The 21433-nt window shown below is 40.3% G+C and overlaps 1 protein-coding gene across 4 annotated transcripts in view; it reads right to left on the bottom strand.

Annotated features, from left to right (window-relative positions):
• il1rapl2 (interleukin 1 receptor accessory protein-like 2) overlaps positions 1–18739 on the bottom strand; it is a 472397-nt gene extending 453658 nt beyond the window's left edge. Inside the window, exon 1 of one of the 4 annotated variants that reach the window (XM_040015740.1) lies at positions 16543–18739. The gene's annotated coding sequence lies outside the window, so the exon portion shown is untranslated. The remainder of the gene's footprint in view (positions 1–16542) is intronic. The other 3 variants (XM_040015741.1, XM_040015742.1, XM_040015744.1) reach the window with 3 other exon arrangements.
• Between the last annotated feature and the right edge of the window lie 2694 nt (positions 18740–21433).

Genomic DNA, 21433 nt, shown 5'->3' with positions numbered 1-21433 from the left:
TTTAAAAGCCCTTTAATCGCATTTTGCACGGTACGAGGCATACATTCAATTCTATAATCTGATCTGAGAAATGTTAACCCAAAAAATCAGAATCTACCAAAAAACAAAACGAAAAAGACAAAGAGCAGCTCTTGGCATAAAAAGAGACAATTTGAACTGTATAGCTTCATTCAGACCGTCTGACTCACCAGAGCTCATGCCAGTGTGGACCCACTGGCCAAGGAGGAGGTGCAGCTTAGCATTATAATGTTCCAGCTGCAGTCAACACAGTGTGGCCACGCAGCTTTTTTCAAATCGTATCTCCCTCCAGACTACCAGTTGCAGCCGCTTCTACCTAAACTTAAATTCAGAGATCCATATTTTTTGAAGTTGTCTAAAACCATAACACTCATAAATCCTTCTGATAGTCTGCAATCTAGCCAAGTGAAACTAGAAATGTGTTGCGTCTCCCTCCTTCTCTCCATTAATAAAGCCATGGCTGCTATGAAGAGAGGCTGACGGAGATAAATGGAGGGTGAGAAGAAGGAAAGTGCGAGGGAGGGAAAGAAAAGAGAGCTCAAGAGCAGGACACTTGGGGATGGAAGAAGCATCCATTGTTTGTTATTTTCGCTGGTGCACATACTCCGTTTCTATTTTCTGGTAAGCTGAGAGGAATGAAAACCAAGAGTCCCAGAGGACAGCAAGGTTAACCTGTCGTTTTAAAGTCTGCATGCACTCGTACACATTTATACTCAGGCTAGTACTCTACTGAACATCTTGTGAATCGTTGTGAGGATAAAATATGTAGGAATTTTAAAGATTTTCTATATATTTACAGTAGCTAATATGTAAATAAGCTCTCTAAACTAAATAAAAAATCAAATAAAAACCTGAGAACCTGCATCCAAATGCAATGATAAAGTTAAATGTGGGGCTTGATTTCTGAATAAGTAAATGTACTAACGCTGGCACTTAGCAGGCTGTGACTGTGTCGTGCCTGTTAGCTTCAATTGCTCCACTGTTGATTTGAAGCTTTTCAAACTGGCTGTGACATCTATAATCCCTGCTGATTTAAATTTAGTTGTAGCTCTCTTTGATCACAGCCAGGCCTTGACACTTTCGTTTGAAACTGCTAAGAAGTATATATTTAACCTTGTCTAAGGTTCACATGCTAACTTAGCCCGGTTCAATCCAGGTGATCATCATTATCAGCACATGAAAACCGCTGTTGGTGCAGGATGAGAAGACTGCTGAAGTTGTGCAGCCCATCATGCTTAAAGCAACCAGTTCAGCTGCTGAAAGATAAGAACACCAGAGGCCCGTCTTCATTTGGGATTTTTGAATGTACAGTGGTTTCTTTAGAAAACATGATTCATGTCAGATTCTAAAACGGGGTTGACTTTGTATTCCAACCAGTGAAACCAGGGCGTAAAAACTCGGATAACTTACTGTCCTTCACTTACGAGGAAGCAGAGCCCACATCTGTGGTGCTGCACATTTTAGCCCATTTTACAACATTTTACATAAAATTATAGAAAAGCTCACAGTGAGAAAATCCACTTTCAAATAAATTTGGTTTGAGACACTTTCACAATTCAATCACCTCCACTCTCCCACTACATGACAGCATTAGTCACTGGGAAGAGTTCATCCCAAGGCTATATTACTTCAGCACACTTTTAAAAAGCCCTCAAGTTAGTCCAGAAAACACAGGACTGTGCAGCCAGCATCTGCAGTGATTTATTCTGATGTTAGAAGCACAGATGGATGTCTTTTCTAGGGCAGTAAAACATTATATATAAATGATATTTGAAAGTTAGTTTGGTAAAAAACAAAAAATAAACCACTTTGATTCTTTTGCGTCCTTCCTGATGCAAAGGAATCTAACCAGAGACATTTTGCTTGATGGGCAAATATGTAAATGACTGCACCACTGAGCCACTGGAACAAATTACAAGGCAACATTGATTTGCTACATTGTAAGCTATTTTGTAACTTTTCAATATTTTACTTTTTTTTTTTTTAACATTTTTTCATATTATTTTTGGCTAAATTATTTTTAACTGTCTGTGTTTGCTGTACATGTCCAGCAAGCACTGTATTTATTTCTATTTTTTACATTATCACAAAACTATGTGATTTTACTTATAGAAGCAGTAGTAGTAGGGGAATGATAAGGTTAAGGCTAAGAATTTGGGAAAGGATGAGATCTTCTTTAAATTCTTAAAATAACACATTTTCCTGTATTTCATCTCACAGAGCCGTATGCAGTAGTAGCAATCCGATTGTTAAGTGATGACGTGACGAATCCTACTTCCGGGCCTAAAGTAGTCTGCGTTTAATATGGCCTTTGTGTTGTTAACATGTTTAATGTTTTGTATTTTCTTCTATTTAATCTCAAAAAGCTCCTAAAACAGTCAGTGATCACTGTTGACCTACCTCGGCTTTTATTACCGCTAATCATTTATTTAAGCTCAGTTTTTAAAACCTTAGGATGTAACTACAGCCCAGCCCATGCAGCAGTATATGAATGACTAACCTCATATTGTGGATGGATTATCTCAGTTGTTCTCCTGGCTGAAGTTTGGTCCTTTTACAGCATCCTGCCATGTGATTACATTTGTTCCTGACCACCGAGAACACTCACGTTAACTTTTATCGAGTGGAAAAAAGTTAGCTTGTTTATATTATGCTAACATAGCTATGTCGCTAGCGGTCACGTAGCACATCATTAGCTACAGCTATCCAAACTTCAGTAACCCTACAAACGTCACTGCTGTTTAGTTTCCTGTCTTCATTTATGCTGGAAGTGATAACAGATTTGTACGTTTGAATTTGTTTCCAAAACCCCGCAGTCAGGACATGCTATATTGTATTTGTTTTGTATTTATTGTATTGTATCACTAAAGCACTTCTGGATGGATGCAAACTGCATTTCGTTGCCCTGTACCTGTGCATGTGCAATGACAATAAAGTTGAATTCTATTCTATTCTATTCTATTTAGATAGAAGCTAGCGAGCTAACTCCCTGCTAACTTCTAACTCCGTTAAATGTCATAAATTCCGTTTTTATGGATGCCTGGATCTTAAACTCAATTGTTACACCTGGTAGAGCAGAACGCTGATCATTTTATTAAAGATGAAAGACTTTAGACAGTTTTTCAACTCTCAGTAATGCCATAGTGATCGTTTGATATATGGACCTGCAGCAGAGTTTAGGTCCAGACACGGCTAGTGACGTCAGACTGAACAACCGGATATCAACAAGTTGGAGCTCTCCTATGCCCGGACACCTTTGACTGCACCATTCACTTACAGCTGCATTAAGCTTAACACACCAGTTGAGCGATTACACTTTCTGCATAAAAGCTCAGGCACCAATGAATTCTGCAAATTGTTGGAACATGAATGACAGCAGTATCAAACATCTGAAGCACAGGTAAAATATGTAAAGTACAGTAATTGACTGGAGACCAAGGAAAGCTCTGCAGTGTGCTCAAACAGATGCCATGAGCTTAATAACAGCCTTTAAAATTGCGTGTGCAACAAAGTAGAATCAGCAGATAAACATGTCGAATCAGTTCTGCACGACGCTGATCTTTGCCATATTATGGCTGCTGCTTTAGCAGGCTGGAGCTGCACTGTTGCTGCTGTGTACACTATTCCTCTATTTGATCAGAATCCATAGGGATTGGCCTGTCAGACCATGTTAAGTCAACTAAGGGGAGGCTACACACACTAGTAGATGTGCTGAAGGCTGAACTGGAGAGTCACAGTGAGAAGGAGGAGGAGGAGGAGTGAGGGTCTAGATGATAAGGCAAATGAAATAACACATAAAGGGATGAAAGGGCTATGAAATAGTTCCATTTCCTATCCTTTATATTTTTAATATTATTTCACTTACATATGCAGCATTTACAACCCCTATACAGCATTCAGATTCAGCTGAACTCAGAGATTTGACACGTACCAGGGTGGAGGCAAGTGAATAGTAGAAATACTGACTGAGGGGGAGAAGATGATGCTGACAGCAAAGATAAAATAGAGCAGAGGTAGGAGGGTGAGAAAAGCAGCAGTGAACACTTGTAGAATTGTGTCAACATAACCTCCAGTCTTCAAAGTGATCTTCGTAAAAGTGATGTGTTTCCCTTTAAAATAAGTTCATCTGTTTATTATGGCAGTCAGCTCACTCAAATACAGTTATACAGAAAGCTGTCACTAATTTTAACAAATGTGCAGGCATTTAAATGTACAAAAAAGGATTGGGTTAGGTCATCTTATTGCACAATAAAATTAATTATAAAATCAATGCAGATCATTGACCTTAAAAACTACCAAATTAGCCAAACGCATTTAACTCACAAGATAAATTTACCAGTGCCGAATGTCCTTGTTTTTTAACACCTTTTCAATCTTCAGCTCTCTGTATAATGCTCCTGTGAATGCTGTGATGGTGGCGTGCATCGCACCAACCATTCGTTATTGAGTGGAGCTCACGTTTACTATGGTTCTGGTAAGATTGTCATATTTGATCAACACCTCAGTGATATTTACCTTCCTTACGAAGTAAATCAATTGACCCAGAATTATCTGAGAGGCAGCCTTGATAAGGGCAGTTTGAATCTAATTGAATTTAAATGCAAATTACCTCCTATAGCATACAGGATACAATAGATCATGCTTGGTGAAAGGAGGTAATGCTATAAATCAGAGCAGTGCACCATATTACTGGCCATGAAATTAAATGATCATCATAAGATAACTTGTGCACATCATCATAAATGATAAATTACAGAGTAAAATCACCACTATATGTCAGTAGATTGTATACTGTGGTCAACTAAATTCTGTTTACCCCTCCCAATTCAGTCCTAGCTATGGTGGCTCCTGTAGGACAAACAGCTCTGGCTGCCGTTCACCTGTAGTGACTGTAGGCTGCCAGTCTGCTGTTTAACTTGGGTGTCCATACACTGTGTGCACAAATAATTGTGCACACAGTGTAATCCTCAAAAATACTAATCAAGTTGTATTTTTGAGGATTATTTTTATTATTGAACAACTCCAGTGCTCTCGGTCAATCCAAAATGTTAATGAACCTAAACCTGAATGTTTAGGAAAGTAAAAGTGAGGTTTTGTCTTTCTTAAGAGAATGTATATATGAGCACAATTATTAGGCAACTATTAATGTGCAGAAGTTTTATGCAACAAACTGAAAAAACAAACATTTTCCCATCTCACTAGTTTATTTTCATCTGTGAAAATGAGAATAATAAAAATACTCATAATGTACATATTAACATTTCTGACATCAGTGACCAATATCGCAAACCCTTTTTTTCAATAACATTTTGCCTGAGGAAGAGAGTATATATAGAGTGTTCATCTCCTTAGGCCACACCCTCATTCATCATGCAAATACACATCACCTGATATGCTTAAATCCAATAAGCACTCAAGTTTATACAGCTTGAAGTTGGAAAATATGCATAAAAATTATGATATGGCCAAAATACTCTTTTGCCTAATAATTGTGCATACTGGGCGTCCACTTCTATTTACTCTCTAGGAGTAGGAGGAGTTTACAGGAGGCTGTAAAACGTTGGCGCTGATAGCTGCTGTTAGCTGGCATTAATAAAATCATCTTCGAAATTTATCTAACACTGTGGGACACACAGCAAAAACAGCTCTCATGATGTGAGAATGTCATTTAACAGGGGATTTTTAGAACTTTCAAGCCTAACATTAGCTTGTAACCAGCTGTTGTTGCTGTTTAACTGATGTGTTGTCAGTCAAGTGCGACATAGTTGTAAATAAATAAGCATGTTTATGCACGTTTTCATGTGTTAGAGCCCTGACTTCATTTCAGGAGATGAGGTTTGAGGAGGATGGTGTGGAAATGAGAGCAGTGGTGGAGAAGGACAAAGACCTAATGAAAATGTACACGTAGAAATATCAGATAATCATACACAGTTTGAAAGAGCTATTTGTGATCTATAACTAAAAGTAACTTATGAGGTGTACTATGTACTCTAGCAACATACATAAAACGTAACTGGGTAGAATGCCGATGTCCATCCTGGCCACTGTCTTCAGGAGTAATCTTGCGCCCACTCTGGATTAATTAGGTTTATGACAATGTGCCTGTTTGTTGGAAAACGATATTACGCACTATCATCATCATCATGAGTGCTGAAAGCCTTCACCCTTTAAAACCAAGCATATCATTTTCAATACATGACTTTTCGAGACTTCTACATCATCAGTGTGATTTTTAGTCTCCCTGAAAAACCAAAATGAATTCTAAATCACACATTTTTAAGAGTAAAAAAATTGTCAGGAGGTTCAATAAAAACAATTTTTTAAAACTCTTTGAATTTTTTGGCAATTTTTTCATGGTTCAGGCTTTAAAAAAGAAAATATCTGGCTCCCATCAAAATGTTGGGAGAAAATATAACTAAACAGGTGGGTGAGCAATAATTTCACTAACAGTTTTTATTCTTTCATTAAATACTTCTGACATGGTTATCCACTTCTACAGGACAGATTATCTAAGTGCGGTTAGATTCCGTTGTGATTGTCGTTTCCTAACTCCTAATGAATTCTCCTTTAGTTCTTTCACTGACATTTGCTATAAGGTCAAGACTGTGTTTAAGAAGGATGTCGTGTTTTTGACTATTCAGCCAAAACCTGTGGCTTTATTTGTAGGGAGGGGCGTCTACAACCCAGACCGGCTAGCACTGAGGTTTAGCAGATTTACCTCTGGATGCTTTACCACTACAAGCCCACCAACATCATCACCATCATTCAGCGAACACACACACACACACAGCAAACAAACATCGAATTAATTATTATTACAGATTAGGGTTTTGTGTAATCAGCTCTGTTTAACCCCAATGGATCTCTTTTCATTTACACAGAAGAGAAACATTAGAAATTCATGAAGTGAACACACACACGCACACTTTCTATTTCTACAGAAACCCTATTTAACCATATCCCTATTTCTTGGAGACAGGGAATGATGTAACGTGAATAAAAACAATCATTTGTGTCCCAGTTCTTTAGAGTAAATGCCTTTAAGCCATACATGGAGTTTCTTGGAATTCCCTACATTTATTTCATGATTTCTAAAGCACTTGCTGCTTGCTTGGGATTCGTACATTTAAGGCTTAACTATAAACTCGTCAACACGTACACACACAAAAAAATGGAAAACTTATACCGTACTCATTGTGACAACTAAATCTCCTTTATACTGATCATTTACGGTTAAAGTCTATTGCTTGTTTAGACAGAGGGGTTTAAATGCAGGATGTCGTTTATCTTCTACCAGAACAAATGTAACGTGAAACAGCACAGCAGCAAAATAAAATACTCTGCTGTTGCTCTGGTGCCAAGGTGTCTTCAACCTTTTTTCTCCACTTAGGACAAAGAAGAAAAATGCAGTCTCACTCTGGGATCCAGTCTCATTAAAGCATAATGCCTCTTTTATCAAGTGACTCCGTGCCAGAAAGAGGCCGGTGACCAGAATGTCTTCCACAAAGAGAGTTAATAACTGTGTGTACTTTCTGGAAACACTCAACTTTCTACACCAGCAAAAGGTATTTCTGCTTTCTAACCCTGATGGACAGAACGTACGTTGCCCCACAAATATCTATGTCAGTCTTTCTGCTGAGGTTAGTTAGTGAAAGTCAGCGCTCTCACTTCAACAGCACTTTGAGGTCATCACGTAGAGCACACCAACATTCAACTGGATCATCTTGATTTAAACCTTCACGTCAGCAGGCCCCCACCCTGTCAATGATGAGTAAGACTCTGAGTCACCGAATCTTTATCAACTGTAGGGCGCCAGTCTGAGCTGAGGCTGACCTCCAGAGACATGTGAAATGGCCTGCCGGCAACATAATAGTTTCATAACAATGTGCTTTACTATTATTCATAGTAGCAGAAGTGGATGTAGTGCTAGAGGTGGCCGCTTTGAGAGCTTAGTCTGAATGTTTTGCAGTTTGTCCCTATGGGCAGAGGTTGACTCCTCTCTGAAAGCCAGAATGAGGAGAAGTTCAATTTAATCTCACCCAAACCCTCCTCGCGTGGCACATGGGAAGTGAACCATCATGCATCATGCTGGCATCTGTGATTCTGTACGCATGATATCTTAAAGTTACACCACGGGTGGAGAAATGATCTGATTAGATTTTGGAGGACCTCGCTGTATAAATTTACAAATTAATGAGGAAACACATAAAGTAGGTTTAAATTGATATTGCACATTTATTATTTAAAGACAAATGTGAAAAAATATGTCTAATGAACTAAAAGGCCTGATGAGCAGCAAATTGTTACATCTTAAATACAGCAGAAGTGTAGAGTAGTTTGCCAGCGCTTGCCTGGATCCACACTTGAAATCTACCCACTCCAATAATTTCTCTGAAACAGTGTGTTCGAACTTAAAAAAAATGGTCTAATAAACACAGTGGGAAGACTAACAATTAGCCATTAGCACCATGAGTAGGATTAAAACAGCTGTCAAGCTGTTGTCGATTGCTATCAAGCTGTGCGCTGAAACAGGGATATTTCAAATGACCAGTGCTTGCTGGTTTCTCGCCTGCCCAAGGCTATGACCATGTTGTTCTGGGATAGTACTTTGGCATGGCATGAAAGTACTTCAGAGTCAGATGGATATGCTGGCTATTAGATATTTGTCTGATACAGGAAGAGTTTTTTACTTCTTTAAAACATTTGCTGAAATTTTCAGAATTAAACTTAACTTTGCTTAAAAAACTTGTTAAAGCAAATGTCTAATCAGCCAATCACATGGCAGCAACCCAATGCATTTAGTCATGTTAACATGGTCAAAGTGGCCTGCTGAAGCTCAACCCGAGCATTACATTTGGGAAGAAAGAAAAAATAGGCAAATTTGAATGTGGCTGGTTGCTCCACAACCATTTCTAGGGTTTACAGAGAAAAACAGAGAATATCCAGATGATGTCAGAGGTTAGATAAGAATGGCCAGACTGTTTTGATCCAAAAGTAAGTAACTCAAATAACTACTAAGTAACCAGTCGAGGTATGCATTGTTAAACCTGGAGGCAGATGAGCTACAGCAGCAGAAGTAGGTAAAAACATTTGTAGGGGATACATAGATATATAGAGAGAGGATGGGTTATGTAAAATGCTCCTGCCTGGGGGTAAAAACTTTGAGGTGGCTAGTCTTAGCTCTGATGCTCTGTAGGTGTTTTCCTAAGAAAAGAAATGAGAACAGACCATGTGCTATGTAGCTGGAGTCCACTTTAATACTTAGCGCCTTCCATCTCTGGTGGTGGGTGTAATAATCCTGAAAATGTGACGTTCCTGTTTCTGAAGCAGATTTTACTGATAACTCGGTTTGCAGAAATGCATCATTATTCCCGCTGTAAGGATGGGCTCTGTGGTAGCTCATTAGAAACTGGGTTTACATAGGTTACATGCAAATAGACTTTAGAGTAGGGGACTATGGCAGAAACTCGGTGGTGCTATGTAAGTTGGTTTTTACTTGTGCAGTCTGAGATGAGATGTTTCTCCTACGTCTCACTGCAGAGCTGGTCCAAGCACTAAAGATTGCTGGCTAGCAAACTAGGCTAGCATAAATACACACCCACAGTTTGAACTTTTGAAGAACTATTCTAGTCTATCACTTTTATTTAGCTGTTTGATTTGAATGATGTTTGCCAGGGGAAAGGCAAAACCAGAGCAAACTAGCAACAGCAAAATTACAGCAGTGTCTCTCTCTTCTACCCGCTACTCACTGTAGAGTTGGCTAACATGCCAGGCCAGAGTAAAGACACAGAAACATTTTACATTTTTAAAGCTTTATATTTAGACATATGAGAGTAGCATTGATCTCCTTGTCTAACATTTCTGCAAATAGAATATTACTCAAATCTGTAAACTCTTCATTTCGGTTACCCTGAAAGTTTTAATCACTGTTTTTATAAAGCAGAAAAATGTAACTCATATGTTGAAATGTTCTTTTAGGCTACGTTCACACTGCAGGCGAAAGCGCATCAAATCCGACTTTTCTGACCCTATGCGACCCATATCCGATCATGGTATGACAGTGTGAACAGCACAAATCCGATATTTTCAAATCCGATCTGGGTTACTTTCGTATGTGGTCCTGAATCTGATACATATCTGATGTTTTAGAAAGCGACTGCTGTTTGAATGGTCAAGTCGCATTAAATCCGTCTTTTACGTCACTGACACAAGACAGACGCCAATTATCAGCGCCGGAGAAGACATCACGAACGCTTCCTGGACATCCAGTGAAACTGTTGGGAAGACAACAGTTTATTTTGTAAAGTATAATCTACAGATTCTGACAAATCTGCAACTATCCTTTGAAGCACCGCTCCTCTAAAACAGCAATAAGGATAATTATTAGGTTATCTACATTATTATGTAAATAACAAAATAACTTTATAACTTAAAGCAAAATTGGGAAATGTAAAATCCGAAACAAGTCTTTATATTAAGGCCATCAGTCAAACAATACTGTTTGCTCTGGGTCTAAACAGAGCGCGTTGTGTGTGACGTCGTCTTTTGTGCATGCGGCCGCTTTGAGCGTTCACACTAGAGCGCGTTTGCTGTCACATTTTATTTGTAGTGTGAACAAGCAGACAAAAAAATTGGATTTGATCAAAAAATCGGAATTGAGCATTAAGACCTGCAGAGTGAATGTAGCCTAAGTCTGATCATTCAGGCAGTGGAGATGACCACTGCAGATTAAACTCCCTGAGTTTTCTTGTAATACAATCCAAAAGCATTTTATTTAGACAAGATGGCTGTCTCTGAAAAAACATTACAAAAACTCAGAAAAGGTGAGCTATTTTTAAGTAGAACTGCAATACACAGAATATGCAAGTATACACATGCTACATGGGAGTTTCCACTTCTTTTATCGCAAAAAAGTGTTCTAATGTTTTTCATATATTCAATAAAGAATTAACCACGAGTCTGATGTATAACTGCTTCTTGCCACTGAACGAGTTCTTTCATATGACACAAAATAGGCTCCTTGATCATTTTATCTTGCATGAGATTAAATTATGCCAGATTTTCACTGAAGAATAAGGATTCCCACATTGTATGACAATACTTTGATCAAAGCTGCTCTTTGAAATGTTGCAATACACAAGTCATAATAATATCGCACATGCCATGCGGCATACGACTGATCAGAGGGTTCGATGTAAAACAGAAGAGACAAATCCAGAGTGGAGAAGAGCAGAGCTCCAAATAAATCAAGCTCCGTGAAGCGGGTAAAGAGAAAGAAGAGTTAAACAAATAATTCGATTTTAGATGAACCCTTTAAGTCTTTGACTGATTTTTAATTTCCCCCTGAAGAGGTTGAGCATCCTAAATTCACAACTTTAAGGTCAAAAGTGAACATTCGTAGGTGTAGCTGCGTTCCCACGAAAGGTGAGATCTAAACGACGAGTTTGCAACCTGATTAATCAACCTGATAACAATTGTTTTTCAGAAGTTTTATAAACCTTCTTACCTCCGAGAAGCTTCTATACTATGCTATATGCTACAATGCTATACCTGTTCAAGTCACAGCCTTTTCAGTGAGTTGCATATTAGTAACTGATATAGCCTGGTTCTTGTACTGGGACCTTTCTGGATTAGAAGAGTTCGTCATTGCGTACATGTTACACATGAATAAACATCAACTTTTAATTGCTGAAATCTAAATTTCATTCTTCACACTGGAAACGTCGTCCGCAGCAGTAGGTCCAGCGCACCCACCCCAGCCAAGGCCCTGGCTCACACTCATTCTCATTTAAACACCATTCAGCTAGCGGTCCCTAATCCCACACTCGTTCTGAATACAGAAAAGAGTGGGTTCATGGTATCCTGCATATGTGCCTGTGCCTTTCCTGCAATTAAAGCTGACCAGCACACACAATGTCTTAGAAGTATATATGCAGCAGACTTTCATTTAACATTTATATTGTAAACTTAAGCTAGGCTTTGTGTAGAGAATGACTGAGTTATGAAGGTTGCCCTGCATTGTGCACAACACCCCCCCCCAGTTCTCTATATGAACAGGCTTTACAGTCAAGAAGAACTCTAACAGTATTCATATATAAAACGTCTCTGCTTAAGCTTCTAAAGCATTGCATCTCCCATTTAAATCTTGAAAATGAAATTCAAGATCCAGTAAAACCCTAACTTTACATATTTCATATGTACATACAAAGCTTGCTAGAAGTGGCTTGATGTAGTCTACACATACAAATGGTAAGGACTCCAAACTGTCCTAAAATGTTTTGTTTCTTGTTCTCGAGTCTCCCTCATAAAGGAGAATTTTACTTATTTGAAACTGCCTGATTAAGATGTAATAAATCCAGCATATACAATATGCTGTATACCAAGCTTGCCTGTAAAAATAAAAGGCATTTCTATATAGTGGCTTTCCAAGTTATCTTTAAATGTTGTGTAATTGCAGAGGTAACACTTGTGAGCGGCTTCAAACTGCTCGGCTCACACCCAAGGCTGGGTTCACATGTAGGTTCAGGCAGCACAAGACCTTTGCTTAAGGTTGGGGAAAGATCACGTTTTCCGGTTTTAAATCAGACAATAAATGTTTCCACGTCCCCGGGTTAATGCTTAAACACAGATATAAAAACAGGCATGGAATCATCAGGTGTGTACAAATATAAAAAAAGTGGATATTCTAGTATAAAAAATGTCTTAACCTTCAACGCATGTTGTGAGTTTTCATTTTTGCACTGTAGTGCTCCCACAGCAATAGCTTGAGGTGACTTTTGTTTATGTTAGAGCAGGGGTGTCAAACTCAAATACACAGTGGGCCAAAATTCAAAACTGGAACAAAGTCGCGGGCTAACGTTAATATTTATTGAAATATATTTATTCCTCCAGATATAAGAATGAATCTTATAGCTATAGCTTCTTATGGACTCAAACACGTTTTGCTGAAAAAGTGAATATGGAACAAGCAAAGCTTAATACTAAACAATATATATATTAGCTGTATAATACCAGTAGGCCAGCTCGAATAGTAATTTGGTATGGCTTCGCGGGCCAAATGTAATTAGGCTGCGGGCCAAATTTGGCCCGCGGGCCAGAGTTTGACACCTATGTGTTAGAGAGTCTAATGCTTCACAGCGGGACAACAGGCCTAAAGTGATGGTAAGTGACACTGTCTTTGTCTTAAAGGAAATCCTTCCTCACTGCTGTTTAGGAAAGTGCCTGGAAAGAAGTTATGAAGTTTGAAATCAACATCTTTTCCAACTTAAATCTGAGAAGATAATGCATAAATGTATAGCATAGAATATATAGTGTCCTCAACCTCATCCTCTGTATATCTGTCTCACACTCGCTCTCATTCATCCCGCTGTCGTTCCAGCCAATCTTCCTCCTCCCATATATTTCCAGCATCTCTTCGTGCCTCATCATCCCCTCCACAATTTATGACTCTCTCTCTCTCTTCTCTTCTTGCTTCATGTCTTTAAATCTGTTCTCTCTTCTTATTTCACTTTATCTCCTCTTCCCTCCTTGTACGGGTCTCCTTCCTCCTCAGCTCTTTTGCAAATCATTTTTTCCCTTATGGCAAAACTTCTCTTTTTTGTAAGTGCAGAGCTATTATAGCTCAATGTTGACGTTAAAAGTCTTTTTTCAGTTTGTACAGTTTATTGCATCGTTTTAACAAGGATTCAATATATAACAGGTGCTGAACTGAATTAGCTTTGCCTCGAAACAATTATAATGGAAGAAACAGCAGCAATTCCCTCTGCGCTATACTCCTCCTCTCCCCTTCTTCCTCATTGCCCCTCTTTTCTGCTCCTCTTCCAACTTTCCGTGGTTCCGCCCGCTGTGAGCGCGTTGTACTTCTTGCTACTGATCTTTAGTTTCATCCTTTTTTTCTCTTTTCTGTGTCTAAGTCTTCTCTCACTGCTGTCTCTAGAATCTGAGGGCAGCTAAACGCACTGAATGAAGCGTCGCAGAAAAGCGCACTTTTCAGGTATCTTGATCATTTTTACGCATGTACATAGAAGTGTGCGGTTCAACATTTACATATTTCAAATGTATCCAGCATTGTTTGGTGTCAAACTTGGTAAAGTTGCAGTTTAATTGGACTCAACAGGTTCAAATAAATCAATTTCTGACTTATATTTTCTCCAGGATCTCAAGTTTGCAGTTATGGTGAGATAAAACAAAGCAGAAAGTTTCTCTAATCGGGCTGTGACCTGCTGATGAGGATAAGGATACATGACGCTTTTGAAAATTCTCCCAAGTCTTTCTAATCCATATAGCCCACGGTCGTTCGGCTTTACAGCTGTGAAGCTGTTGCCAAATGTGGGAATGTTTTATTCAGACGGAAAATTTACATGTGATGAAAATCTTTATAAATACCTTCCAGCTTCGGGCATGTCTACACACTTCCAACTTTTTAAGGGTATTTTCTACGACAGGCCAATAGACTGAGCACAGTCAGGCGTTGAGTGAGATGGAAAATATGGGACTTTTTATTATGTTTTCACCTTTCTCTGATGGAAACATAATACTCCAATCAGCATTTATTCTGCTACCATTGGATGGATCTATTAAGGCCAAGTTACGTCCACTTAATGCAAGATGGTTTGGAATACCACTTAATGTGTCAGAGGCTCCACACCAACACACAAACAGAGTGAAAGTGTGCAGGGACAGGGTAGTTGTTGTTGCAGCTGGAACAGTTTGAGGGTTACACGGCTCAAATAATCTAAAATATCACAAGAGAAAAGTCTCAATAACATTACTAACATTAATAATCACGAGGGCCATTTACTGCGTAATGAGTTCTTTTACTTTGACAGCTTCGCTTGCAGGACTGTTCTGACACATCGCTGTAATGGATCTGAACATTCTCACCACTGCTCTTCTGTTGCCCCGATGTTTTTCCAGTACCTTCAATCTCCCATCTCTGCGCCCCTGCTGTAAATTACTCCCACCCCCTTCTCCATCTTAGTAATAGATGGCTGATGCTGGTCAGTGTGACAGAGTCGTCCTGCCGCCGGTTCATCTACCTGCTGATCAGATCTATATGACATCAGCTTCACACAATAAATCAGCGCGCACACACCTGCAGTTTCTGGTGGGTGCACGGCCTCCGTCCATTCTGACGATTGATGCGCACCTTATTGCTAAACGCCCAATATAATTAAACTCCCAACATCCCACCCCGTGTGTGTGCGCGCACGTGTGTGTGTGTGTGTGTGTGTGTGTGTGTGTGTGTGTGTGTGTGTGTGTGTCCTGCTGGTGCATTGTAATGCACTCACATGCACAATTTGAATACACATCGGTTCTTCCTTTTTCCTCTCACACAAAGTGTTAAAACTATAAACTCACACTTTCTGCCACTGCCTTCTGGCACTACACATCTTTTTTACATACACTTACACACGCACACGCACACAGTCTCTCTCTGTTCATCCTCACAGAGAGAGAGAGAGAGGGAATGGGGAGTGAGAGAGCACCTGCTTGGTTGTAAAGCACTCAGACAAACGGTCGTCTGTGTTTGGGAAGACTTGAACAAATGGGAAAATTATACAGTGGAACCTAAACGACACTCTTTCACCCAAAGATGCAGCCGAGGAGACATTTAATGCCTGTATTTGTTAAGAGCATATGATGAGTATACCTGAGCAGAAGCAACAGAAGGTAAATAAACTAGGACTTCAGAAATACGTACTGGAGCTGCTAAAGAAGTGAAATAACCAGAGAGACACAATAAGATGCAAAACTTAAAGATCATAAGACATAAAAAAATGACCCCAAAGGGACCAGAGCGAGACAAACTGCCAGGTCACGCAAACATACAAAGAAAGGGACACAAATGACAAGCGCGTGTGCAACAAGACTGAGGTGGGAAGGAAAGAAGGAGACAAGCGACGCAGAATAACGACCGCAAAGAGACCGCTGAGTCCTCTGCAACCTCAGAGACACGGATGTGAGTTCAGAATGAACAATATTTCCTGCGTGGATGCCGACTCTTTATATCGCACTACAACTCTGGCTGAGAGTCCCTGAGCTTCCCTGGAGGAAATGCGATTCACCCGCGATGTCCAGCTTTTAGCACACTCGTGTTATTTTATCCGCCCACGTGTACGCTGATGCATGAATAGCAGACAGCCTGTTGGCCTTGCAGTGAGTTTAAAAACCAAAACTGTCCAATCAAAGTGTCAAAGCCTGAATTTGTATCCAATCAAAACGATTGTAACTAACGAATGGACGCACGTCCTAAATAAACGACACCCGTGTTCTCTCCCCCTTTCCTCGCGCGTAAAAATGCTCTTCTTCACCTGAGTCTCTCACCTCTGACAAACACACACACGCGAGGATCAGGCGCACTCCCTGCTCTCTCGCTCTTTCTCTCTCTGTGACTCGTGCCCTCGCTATCTCGTACACTCGGCCAGCGCGCGCACACACACACACTCAGCTCGAGAAGTAAACTCATCACCCGCACTCATCACGCGCACATAGGCGTTACATCGGAGCGTGACATCCTCTTACCTGGTGTTTCAGAGGAACTAATCCTGAATCCAAGCAGATAACGGAATCTTGACCAGACACAAATGTTAAAAAATAATCCCAGCACTGGCTCTCTTTTCTTTCCTCCTCTCCAAAGTGACGGGACGATATAAGCGTAAATAAACAGCCGAAGAAGGTTGTTTTCTTCTCTCCTCTGCCCCCCAAAAATGAGATGTAGACCCTCAGACAGACAGCCTCTCTGGCTATAAAAAGGAATAAAATCCCTTTTCCTCTTCTCTCCTTCTTTCTCCGAGATGTTGGTAGGATAAAGTCTCCACCAATTAACCGCAGTTAGGCATCTCCCCCGCTCTCCCTCTCTTTCTCTCTAGCTTTCCTTTCCTTTCCTCCGCCCTCCGTGTATCCCGCTCCTTTCTTCCAGGACGGGTAGGAAGACAAAGAAAAAGCAGGTACAGACCTCTGTGTTCAGTCTTTTCTCTGACTCTGTCCGGGCAATGGTGTGGAAGAGTCGCTCTACTTTGCGCAGCCAAAAATAACTTCCAATCTCCAAACTGGAATCCCGAGAAGCGCTGGCACTCAAATAATCTCTATTAAATTCTTACAATATTCATACTGTGGCGCTGTAGTAGAAATGACGCCTTTATGTTCGTCCTTGTTGCACTTTGTGGAGGTTTTTCTCTGTCCCTATAATATTTCTACAGGGGATTTAACGCGCCAGCAGCAGTCAATGTGTGCCCACAGAAATGTTGAGGTACTTAATATTTTATGATTTATGATCTCTCTAAAAGTCATGTATAATTCCTTTATATAAGGTTCATTCCAAGTTTCACTGCTTGCAAGACAGCTGAAGGGAATGACAGGAAATGTGTCCTTAATGACCAAGTAATAATCTGCAGGTTCCAGCTTTGTGGGTTGATATCGTCAGTATATCGATTCATCAATAAGTAGATCCAGAGGGGCTGCTGGAGAGGCATGAGAATCAAGCTGCAGTGCACCGTTCACCTTTCTCCTCACATCCACTCCAACAGCTCAAAGTTTGTCCGTTAAAAATCTCCAGAAGTCAATCAGCCAGTCTATCAGCTCATAAAAACAATGAGTCCATACTCAATCAGCGGTCGATTACTTACAGCGCAGTAATTCAGGAACAGGCTTCCGCTTTCCCCTAATTTTCCCCAAAAGACCTTTTTGGAAATAATAGCTTGCGCGTGTTCTCCATTTCTCTCTGCTGTCTCCTCTTTGCTCTCCCCTTTTTCTTACTTTTCTTCCTCTCCAGGAATGTGTCCCTTACAGGTCAGAGTGTTAAACCAACCTTTTTTCTTTCCTGGACACAATCCCGGAATGTGCTTTGCTGCCAAAATCACAAAAAAAGTCCACTTGAAATGACTTTTGGAAATCCTTCTCGTAGCGCTGGGAGAAAAGGGAGAGGAGGGGAGAGCGCGAAGCCTTCAGCCGCTTCTTCTGGGTCGTCCACCAACCCGATGAAGAGGAATGAGGAGATGGGGAGGAGGAACAGGGGGAGCAGTATCTCCTCCCTTTTTTAAGCTACGGGAATGGGCAGAACGATGAAGGGACCAGAAGAAGAGGAGACTGGAAGGAGGAAAGTGTCTGCTCCTCTGATTAAACCACAAAGGAGGAACACCACTTTTGATTCGGTGGCTGAAACAGCGCCTCTTTTCCCCCCTCTCTTCCAGAAATACTTACCCTGCTCATCCGTTTCCCTCAGATACTTTACCACCTGCCCACAGAAAGGCAGATAAGAGACATGAAATCTGCCATTTCTCGCGGAGGCTTTTATCCAAAGTGCCTTAAGAGAGTCCACAAGAGAGCGCAGAGAAGCCAGAGAGAGAGAGAGAGAGAGAGAGAGAGAGAGAGAGAGCTTTGGGCAGAAAAAAAAGAAAAAAAAAGAAAAAAAGAAATTAAAGGAATATCCTTCTTCTTGTTTCTGTGTTTTTGCGTGTGCTGATGTTTAAACCCGTGCCCATGTCAGCTGGTTTACTGTCGTGGGTAACACGGAGGGTTTGTGTTGTTGAGATGAGAAATTGATAGAAATGACTGGGACAGACTGCACCGGGCTGCTCTCGCTCCCCACGCGAACGGCGCTGTTCCTTCAGCACTACACAGACACACAAACACACAAACACAGCCAGAGTGGCGAACAGAAAGAAACGAGGTGAAGGTGCACAGATGCGATTTTCTTACATTAAACTGGACTTTTTATGTAGTTAGTTAGTTTTTGTTTTATTTTTCCCTCTTGGTGTTTGTGAGTTGGCGTGTTCATATCATCTTACCTGCATTTTAACGCTACAGATCTTTATTTTTAGAGGGAAAAACACAAAGGGGTAAAAAGAGAAAGTTTTAGAAGAAAAAATATATAAGGGAGGCTCGTAACAGAGGGAGTGCGTGCGAAGGAGACAGCGAGGATAGTCAAGTGTTGCTGCTGGGGTTTTGTTGCGTCAGGAGGGTGAACAGTGCCACATTGTTGCCCCCTTTTGGCCACTAAGGGAAAATATCTGAGGGGGCGAAATGGGGAAAAAACATTTAATGGTGAAGGAAGGATGCTTAGTAGAATTATCAGGAATTAGATTTTTTTTTCTTTTTTAAACAGGGTCTATAGGCTTTAATTTGAGGAGGGGAAACACTGTTGTTACACTTCTATTTTAAAATCCGGGGGGGGCGGTAGTGTTTTTCTTATCTGTAATGCTTTTCCAGAGAGTACAGCACGAGTTCAATTCTGAGAAACAATATCAGTTAAAACAGAAACTATATCATTAAGTTCATGCTTCAGTCACCAATGACCATTTTCCTCTGGTCAGGGACTGAAAGTTTCATGGCTAAATGAGAAACTGTGACTGCAGTTAAACCTCCACATGCTGCCTGGCTAATTGGCCCATGATCTTAGGCAGAAATTACAGAGGTGAGAGGGGAGGAGTCTCTGGATCCTTATGCCTCACCTGTTTAAGTTGAGTACAATTACATACAGAAACAATGTGAACAGGATGTGGCAACAGAATGCACGTGAAACAGAGAGGAGAGACATTCAAAAAGAAAACATGGGACAACATATACAATGAGAAACTCTTACAAATGTACATTTGGGAACTCTTACAAACAGTGCAGTTGTAGCTTTGGGAGCGAGTGTAATGAGAATGCATTATTTCAAGGTAAGTCCAGAATAAGTTACACTGAAGAGAGAGAGATACACGGAGTGAATTATCCCCATCGGAGACTATGAGGCTAAAATGTGCCATAGCATGCACTCACACCGGGTTATACAGACAGTAAATATTGTGATTATCATGCAAATTTAAAATGCTTAAATATTAATAGACATAAGAGAGACAATTCTTCCATGCACAGAGTTGAGTCTTGCTAAAACATATTATGTTGACTGATAGCTTGTGCATAGAGGCTGGAGGTACGGACAGGTGAGTCGGGGTACTGCGAACCATCTCAGAATGCAAAGCTTTGGAACAGATGGTTAACTAGATGTTTAGGGTCACTGGCAATCCTAGCTGCCCTTTTCCTCACCCTAGTGTCATGCGGTTCCTAGATGGAGCGGAGCAGACAGCCAGCAAGGCACCTACCAGTGCGGAAAATATGCTGGACCTTGTCCCTGGAAAGGAGACTGCCTGTTTTAGCTTTGGTGTACGATGCGAGGATCGTGTCAACAAGGGATGCCTAAAATTGGGTAAAGAGACATCATATGTGGCCACAGTTAGGGATACAATCATGCTCTACCCTCCAGGAAAAATTCAAACCAGAATAAAAAAATCATTTATGCACTTCTTTTTTTTATGCACTACACGTCTTAGTCTGTGTGGACTTTCTCTAAAAACTGTTAAAATATATATGAGGCTGGGTTGATTACTGCTTTAGCCCTACTTTAGATATTTTATTATGCTTTTGTAGTCTTTTGAAGATTTTAAATACACTTCATTCTCAGTAATATTTAAAGTAGAAAAGAGTACTTTCAATTTTGGATTGGCTAATAATCTGTAAAATATATTTTACCTGTGAAGCGTAAAAAAAAAAGGGCTTTCCAGTGAATTCTCTTTTCTATTCACTTTTTATTCATTGCTTGGTGTTATAGGCACAGTTGTCCCAGTAAGTGAAGGCAACGGGCTCCAACCATTATTCACGTAGCTACAGGAAGAAAGCCCCGAGGATGAGACTTTTTTTTAAGTCAAGAACTGCACTTACTCAAGTCCCCCAAATACACTGTTTTTGAAGTAGATTAAAGCTAATCTCAGAGAACTCACACACATACAGAGATTCCTTATTAGTTTATTGAGATTTATAAGAATGGGTTAGTTTTAGCTGATTTCTTGCAGCCCCAAAAAGACACTACCCATTATGATTTAGAAAACTGGAGACAATCCTGTGCCGTGCAAACATCAGCAGATGTTTCTGGTAGCAAAAATCAAGAATTTAAATGGGGTGAAAATTAGAGATGGGAATCGAGTGGTCCAGTTTTTGGGATCATTAGCCTGCCTGCCTGTTGATCCTGCTAATCGGTTCTTGCACTCTCACTATGATCAGCTGATTTCAGTTTGTGTGTCGGATTAGGAAAATAGTGGCGCAGTATCCAGTGTGGATATGAACATTACTTTTATTTGTATTGTGTTAAAGGATGAGAGCGCGATGGTAAAGTGGAGACTGCTCCAGGACAGAAACAACTCAGTTATACAGTTAACACAACTTTGGGTTTTTGGCTAGCTTAGCGATAGCATACATTTGCATTAGCATGTTGAGCTTTATTATGGAATAAAGCTGAGTGGATGCTGACCCCAGACCAGCACCGTGTTAAAGTGAGCCACTGCTGAAATTCAACAGGTCACAAACTGACAAGCAGTCAGGCTGCGTGTTTCTACCTGCTCATGTTTCTGCAGTAGAATCAAAAAAGTCCTTTTGTGCT

This window comes from Simochromis diagramma, unplaced genomic scaffold, assembly GCF_900408965.1.
Source record: "Simochromis diagramma unplaced genomic scaffold, fSimDia1.1 OVJJ01000685.1, whole genome shotgun sequence".
NCBI classification, from domain to species: Eukaryota; Metazoa; Chordata; class Actinopteri; order Cichliformes; family Cichlidae; genus Simochromis; species Simochromis diagramma.
The sequence above is the reverse complement of the archived record's forward strand: the minus strand, read 5'-3'. Positions and strand labels throughout refer to the sequence as shown.